The sequence below is a fragment of the Echinops telfairi genome, unplaced genomic scaffold, assembly GCF_000313985.2.
Source record: "Echinops telfairi isolate 266 unplaced genomic scaffold, ASM31398v2 ScPeMD7_7425;HRSCAF=8463, whole genome shotgun sequence".
Lineage (NCBI taxonomy): Eukaryota > Metazoa > Chordata > Mammalia > Afrosoricida > Tenrecidae > Echinops > Echinops telfairi.
The window spans coordinates 6,477,762-6,483,975 of record NW_022111325.1 but is presented as its reverse complement, the minus strand read 5'-3'; the positions used below and the strand labels follow the sequence as shown (position 1 = coordinate 6,483,975).

Sequence of the window (6,214 nt, the reverse complement as noted above, 5' to 3'; positions counted from 1 at the left end):
GTGAGAGCCCAGACTGGATAGACAACACCCAACAATAATATTTACATTTCTTAGGACTCAATCATTTATTTTTCAATGATATTTTAGGAAAAAAATTGTGTTTTCCCACTCCAGACTAAAACACAATATTATATCTTGTATTCTATTGTAAATTTGTGTTCTCCATAAAGTTTCTATTCTGTTACATTTACATATTTATTGCTGATGCCACATTACTTACCATAATTTTAAAAATGCTTATCATTGAATATAGCTAGTTACTTATTATATTTATTCCTATCCAGAAAAAACTTGGATGTTTAGCTTGTTTATATTTTTCATATAAAATTTCCAAGCAGCTTGTTTAATTTACACCTCGGACACAGACATACACATATATGCAAAACAAATGTGATATTTTCTTGGACAAATCCTACTCCACTTATCAATAAATTGATTTCAACACTTCCTATTTAAGGATGTCCTATTATTTTTTTTGTTGGCTCAGGTCTCCCTTTGAATTAGTTGCTTTTATATTTTTCTATACAATTTCCCTGCCTGAAAGTTTTAAAACTTGTGTGGTACAGTTAAGTCCATGAACCTTTTTGAATTAATTTCTGTATAATGTTTGGTATTTGGGTCCAGGTTTATTTATTTATTTATTTCGCCAAATGTCCAAAAGTCCATTTCAACTCACGGGAACTGCGTGTGTTGGAGCGTCTCACTGCTCCACAGAATTCTGTTGCTGTCATCTTTTGAAACAGATCACCAGACTTCTCTATTGAGATGACTCTGTTCAAACATCCAAACTCTCAGTGACTGGCAGTTACGGGCCATACTTCTAACCCTTTGTACAGCTAAGGGACTGGTTCTTTTTCTTTGGTCTAATTGCTCCTGCACCATTTTGGTAAAGGCTCTGTTGGTTCAATGTTTAAGTGTTCAGCTGCTCATCCAAAGTTGGCGGTTTAAATCAGCAAATCAGTAGAAGAAAGTTTTGTAAAGATTTATAGCTTTAGGGGATTTAGGGAGCAGATTTTCCTATGGGGTCACTAAGAGTTGGAATTGTCTTGTCTATTGAAAATCATCCATTGAATTTCAATAGCACCTTTGAAAAAGTCATTTGAACACATTTCTGTCAATTTCTGGGTTTTCTATGCTTTCCTAGTGATGTATGTCTTTTGTTCTATTAAAATTATATTGTCCCTTTCTGCTCGCTCTCCCCTCCCCCAGAGCACCACACTGTGTTCACACAGAGCTCTGGGCTCCTCCTAAGTTTGTGCCACCGTTGTCTCCCTCTAGCTGCCATAATGATCATCTACCGGGACCTCATCAGCCATGATGAGATGTTGTCTAACATCTACAAGATCCGGGCTGTGTCTGGAAGTGGAGGGGAAGATGGTCAATAGGACTGAAGGTAACATCGATGACTCGCTCATCGGTGGCAATGCCTCAGCTGAAGCCCCTGATGGTGATGGAACAGAAAACACAGTGGTCACTGGTGTTGCTATCGTCATGAACCATCACTTGCAGGAAACCAGCTTCACAAAAGAAGCCTACAAGAAGGACATCAAAGACTACATGAAATCCATCAAAGGCAAACTTGAAGAACAGAAACCAGAAAGAGTAAAGCCTTGTATGACAGGGCTGCAGAACAAATCAAGAACATCGTTGCAAATTTCAAAATCAACCAGTTCTTTCTTGGTGAGAACATGAATCCAGATGGCATGGTTGCTCTGCTGGACTACCGTGAAGATGGTGTGACCCATGTATGATCTCCTTTCAGGATGGCTTAGTGATGGAGCAATGTTAACACGGTGGACAATCACGACCTCTCATCCTATCCGGCTGCTGTCCATCCACACGACACCAGGACTTAGACAAACCGAACTGATGTCATCGTGAGCTCTTCATTTACTTTTCACCTGGATTTATTTGGAGCGGAGGCTTTTTTTTTAAGAAAAAACCCCATGTCATGTAAGTTGTCTAAAAATGAAATGCATTTAAACTCACTTGAGAATGCCTCCTGGTTGACTATCAGTAAACTAAATTCACCTTGTAGTGCGCCTGAGAAGCCAGAGCCACGTGTAGACCGCAACAGTGTGAGGCTGTCTCCAGAGGCCCGCTACAGCCAAACTATAGGGATCCGAATAGGGACAAAAATCCAAAGGCTTAATTTTGAATTTAAATAAAGGGAGTGACATCTTCTTAGCGGTGCCAGCATCTGAAGTGGATCCGTAAGCATTTCATCACCTAAAAATGGAAAAGATTATCAAAAAAATAGAGACTGATATAATTGGGAAAAAAAACAACCACTATATTGTCTTGAGTTAAGGAAGCTGCTGTATGAAAATAATGTTGCATAAAACACATTCTCTTACGTTGTTCTGCTTTGTCAAGATTATTTTATATATTCTTGGGTCTGTCCTTTTCCATATAAGTTATAGAATAAATTTGTCTATGTCTAAAAAACAAACAAAAAAGTTTTGTGGAAAATTTGAACGGAATCATATTATATCTATAGATTAATTTGAGGAGAACTGAAATCTTTACAAAACTGCATTTTTCATTTCATGAGAACAATACAATTATATCTCTCCACAATGTGGCCTTCTTTGATATTTTCATTGGAACTTTTAGCATATAGCTTATGTACATATGATCTTTAGTGTGCATTCAAGTACTTAATTTGCTTTGGGGTAATTATAAATGGTGATGCTTTTGGCTTCCTCATGTTCATTGTTGGTAAACAGAAATGTGGTTGATTGATATATGCTTTCATGGTGTGTTACGACTTTCCTTTATCAGTTATGCAATCGTTTTTTTCTTTCTCCCTCTTCCCTTCTTTCCCACGCTTGAGCCTCCTGATAGCCTTCAATGTCTACTTCTTCGGCCATGAAAAGATTTTTTAAAAGGACAATAGTCGTTTGTGTCATGTTGGATTCTCAAAAGAAACAAAATCTGAAAAAGCTGTTTCCCAAGGTGATGTTTTCGGTACGCTCAGAAAATACTCAGGGAAACTGGATAACAGGAACACGAGCACCACCTCAGACTGAATGAAGGCTCACGCCGAAACTGGGTGAAAAGTTGACACAGTCTGTTTGCAAGAAGACATCAAGACCAATCAATGAAGATGAAAGACTACAGCCTTCAACGTGGGTTATTTCATCATAAAGAAAGCAAAAATCCTCATATCTCGACTAAAAAGCAACATCATGATAAGCATAGTATTATGAATAACATTTTACCTGGATCCACAATCAGTGCGCAGAGAAGCAGTAATGAAGAAATCAGAACAATGTGTTGTAGTGTGCAGGCTTACTGCAAAAGATCTCTTTGAAAAGGTAAAAAGGAAATGTGTCACTTTGAAGAGTACGGTGCACCTCCTCCAAGCTATGGTATTTTAAACCTTCTAGTATGCATTCAAAAACTGGATGAGGAACAAGAAGGACCAATGAATTGATACATTTGAACTATTTTGTGGGAGAAGAATATTGAATATGTCATGCATTGCCAGAAACAGGAACCAATCTGTCTGGAAAGACGGATAGCCAGAACGCTTCTTAGAAGAAAGGATGATGGGACTTATCAGATATATTGGACATGGTATCAGGAGGGACAAGTCTCTGTAGAAGGATATCATATTTTATAAAGTAATGTGTCGGCAAAGAAGAAGCCCCTCATGAGATGGATTGACATAGTCCCTGCCATATTGCCCAAATATAGCAATGGTGTGAGGATGCCACAGCACTGGACAGTGTTTTGCTGTGCTGCCAATAGAGTTGCCATTAGCAAGACACCTAAAATAGCATCGTGTGTGTGTGTGTGTGTGTGTGTGTGTGTATGTGTGTGTGTGTGTGTGCTGTGTGTGTACACCTGTCATTGGCTTCCTTACACTAGACTACATTAAGATTGAGAAATGGTGCCAATTGTTGTGAAGATGAGCTTTGGGCAGCTAAATCGCTGCATATTGCATGTTGGAAGCTAAAAGTTAGAAAAATGTTGGGGGCATGTTCTCAGCATTAGCATCTGTGAGTGAATGAAGGGATCAGGATTTTGCAGAGGGTGAGATCAAGCTTTGATATAGTCACAACAAAAAACTCTGATCATCTCCCAGGAGATAATTTTGGAGCTGACATTACCTTCTATAATTATTATGAATTGGAGATTGTATGGGCTTGGTGCTTGTGTTAGTTTTGGTGGACTAGAGAAACAAATTCATGGACATGCCCATATGTGTATAAGAGCTTTATATACAGAGTAATTGTACATTAATAGAACATCCTAGCACAGTCCAGATCAAGCCCTTAAGTCCAATATTAGCCTATATGTCTGATACCAATCTATAAGGTCCTCTTCAGACTCATGATAGACATGCAAGAAGATCATAGGCCAGTGTGTGGGAAGTCTAGTGGATCCAGTGGCATTGTAAGAATCTCAGTGGTGGCAGGTTCTCCACGTGGCTTCTCCAGCTCAGGGTACTAGCATAGTTCCATGTGTCTGGTCAGCTGCAATGTGTCCCAAGGAGTGAGCCAATAGAATCCTCAGGGGAAGGTCATGCCCACACAGAGGCCTCATTGGCTATACAATGATTGACAGACTAGACTCCACCCTTTCCCTCATAATTGTCTCAAATTGAAAACAGATTATATTATTACCACAGTGCCAATTATTTCTTCTTTCTCCCCAATTCCTGTAATTTGTAAAGGAAATATTTACATTGTAGTTTGTATGCAGTTAACAAGTATTCCAGAGTTCCCAGGTTCACAGATGAAGAGGAAATTTGCCCTAGGATGGAATTTAGATTTAGAGTTCATTTAAGACGTTTAGGACATTATGATAAGGTGAAAGTGTTTTGCATGTAACAAAGACATGGCTTTTTCAAGGACAAATAGTGGGCTGTTTTAGATTAAATTGTGTCCCCCCAAAATATATCTCAATTTGAGTAGGCCAAGTTGTGTGGCCACCCTCCATATTTTGATCGGATATAATTATCTTTTATTCTGTAATATGTTATAAATCCTGATGTGTATGATGAAGCAAGGTTATTTATGTATATTATGTTAATGAGGCAGGATGGGGGTAGGATACAACACTTTATTGAGGTCAGAGACTTGTTACAGTTTAAGGAGGACTGTGACCTGCATCACCTTTTAGGATAGAAAGAAAGAGATGTGAGTGGAGGAGAGACTCAGTAAACTCAAGTAAGAAGAGCCAGGAGTGGAGTGGATGCTTTGAACCTGGTGACCCTGCAGCGAGGCCCTCCTAGCCCCAGGGGCTGGTTTATGCCAAAAGACATGGGGATCTGCTAGAAAATCCAGAGCCACAGATGCTGAAAGGAGACAAAAACTTTCTCCAAGAACCAGGAGAGGAATCCTTCACTTAGAATTGGTACCTTGATTTTGGAATCTAAGTGTCCTGAGGTGTGAGATGATAAATTTCTGTTCGTTAAAGCCATCCACTTGTTCTAACTCTGTTATTGCAGCATTAGGTAACTGAGACGGTGATCCTATAGGAAAGAGTCTAACTCTGCCATAGTTTCCAAGACTGTAAATCTTTACAGCTGCCGATTGCCATTCCTTTCACTCCCAGAGCAGCTTGTGGGCTGTAGCCAAGCATTTATGTCACCAGGACTGCCTGTTACTACACGTGGTAAAGTGAAATTTCTTAATATGGATCTTCTATCCATTCTTCTGTAACTCCCACCATATGATTGAGTGAGCTCTGCAACTAATGTGTAAAGAACTTCACTTGAGGATCGGTCAGTTTTCCATTCCCCTGGCCATAAGAGAGGCAGCTCAGAAGCAGGAAGAGAATCCCTGCTACTGTCACAGAAAAAAAAGTCCCTGCCTGAATTGGAGGAGGCAGCAGAAGCAATGCAATGCCAAGACCAGAGCCTGAGGCAAAGAGACAGTGGAAGAGAACAGAGGAGCAGTGCCAAGACTAGGAGATGGTGAGGCAGAGCCTTCCTGCCCATGAAGGCAGGGGCAAAAGGACCATTTGGCTGAGAGGTTAAGGACTAGGGGCATGTGAAAGAGAGGGAGAGAGGGAGAGAGAGAGAGAGAGACTCAGTGGCTGGCCAAGGAGAGCCATTGCTGTGGACCAATGACTGTACCCTTAATGTTTTCTGTCCTGGCTTGTGGTAACCTATCAATTTCCCTAAAAAATCCCTGTGACTGTGAGTGTTGTCTGTAAGTTCTGTGTGCCATTGCAATGAATGATCAAATCCAACAGAAAC

The 6,214-nt window shown here is 40.0% G+C and overlaps 1 pseudogene; it reads left to right on the top strand.

The window, feature by feature from the left end:
• Positions 1–1,286: 1,286 nt before the first annotated feature.
• LOC101661273 lies at positions 1,287–1,789 on the top strand (annotated as a pseudogene).
• Positions 1,790–6,214: the final 4,425 nt, after the last annotated feature.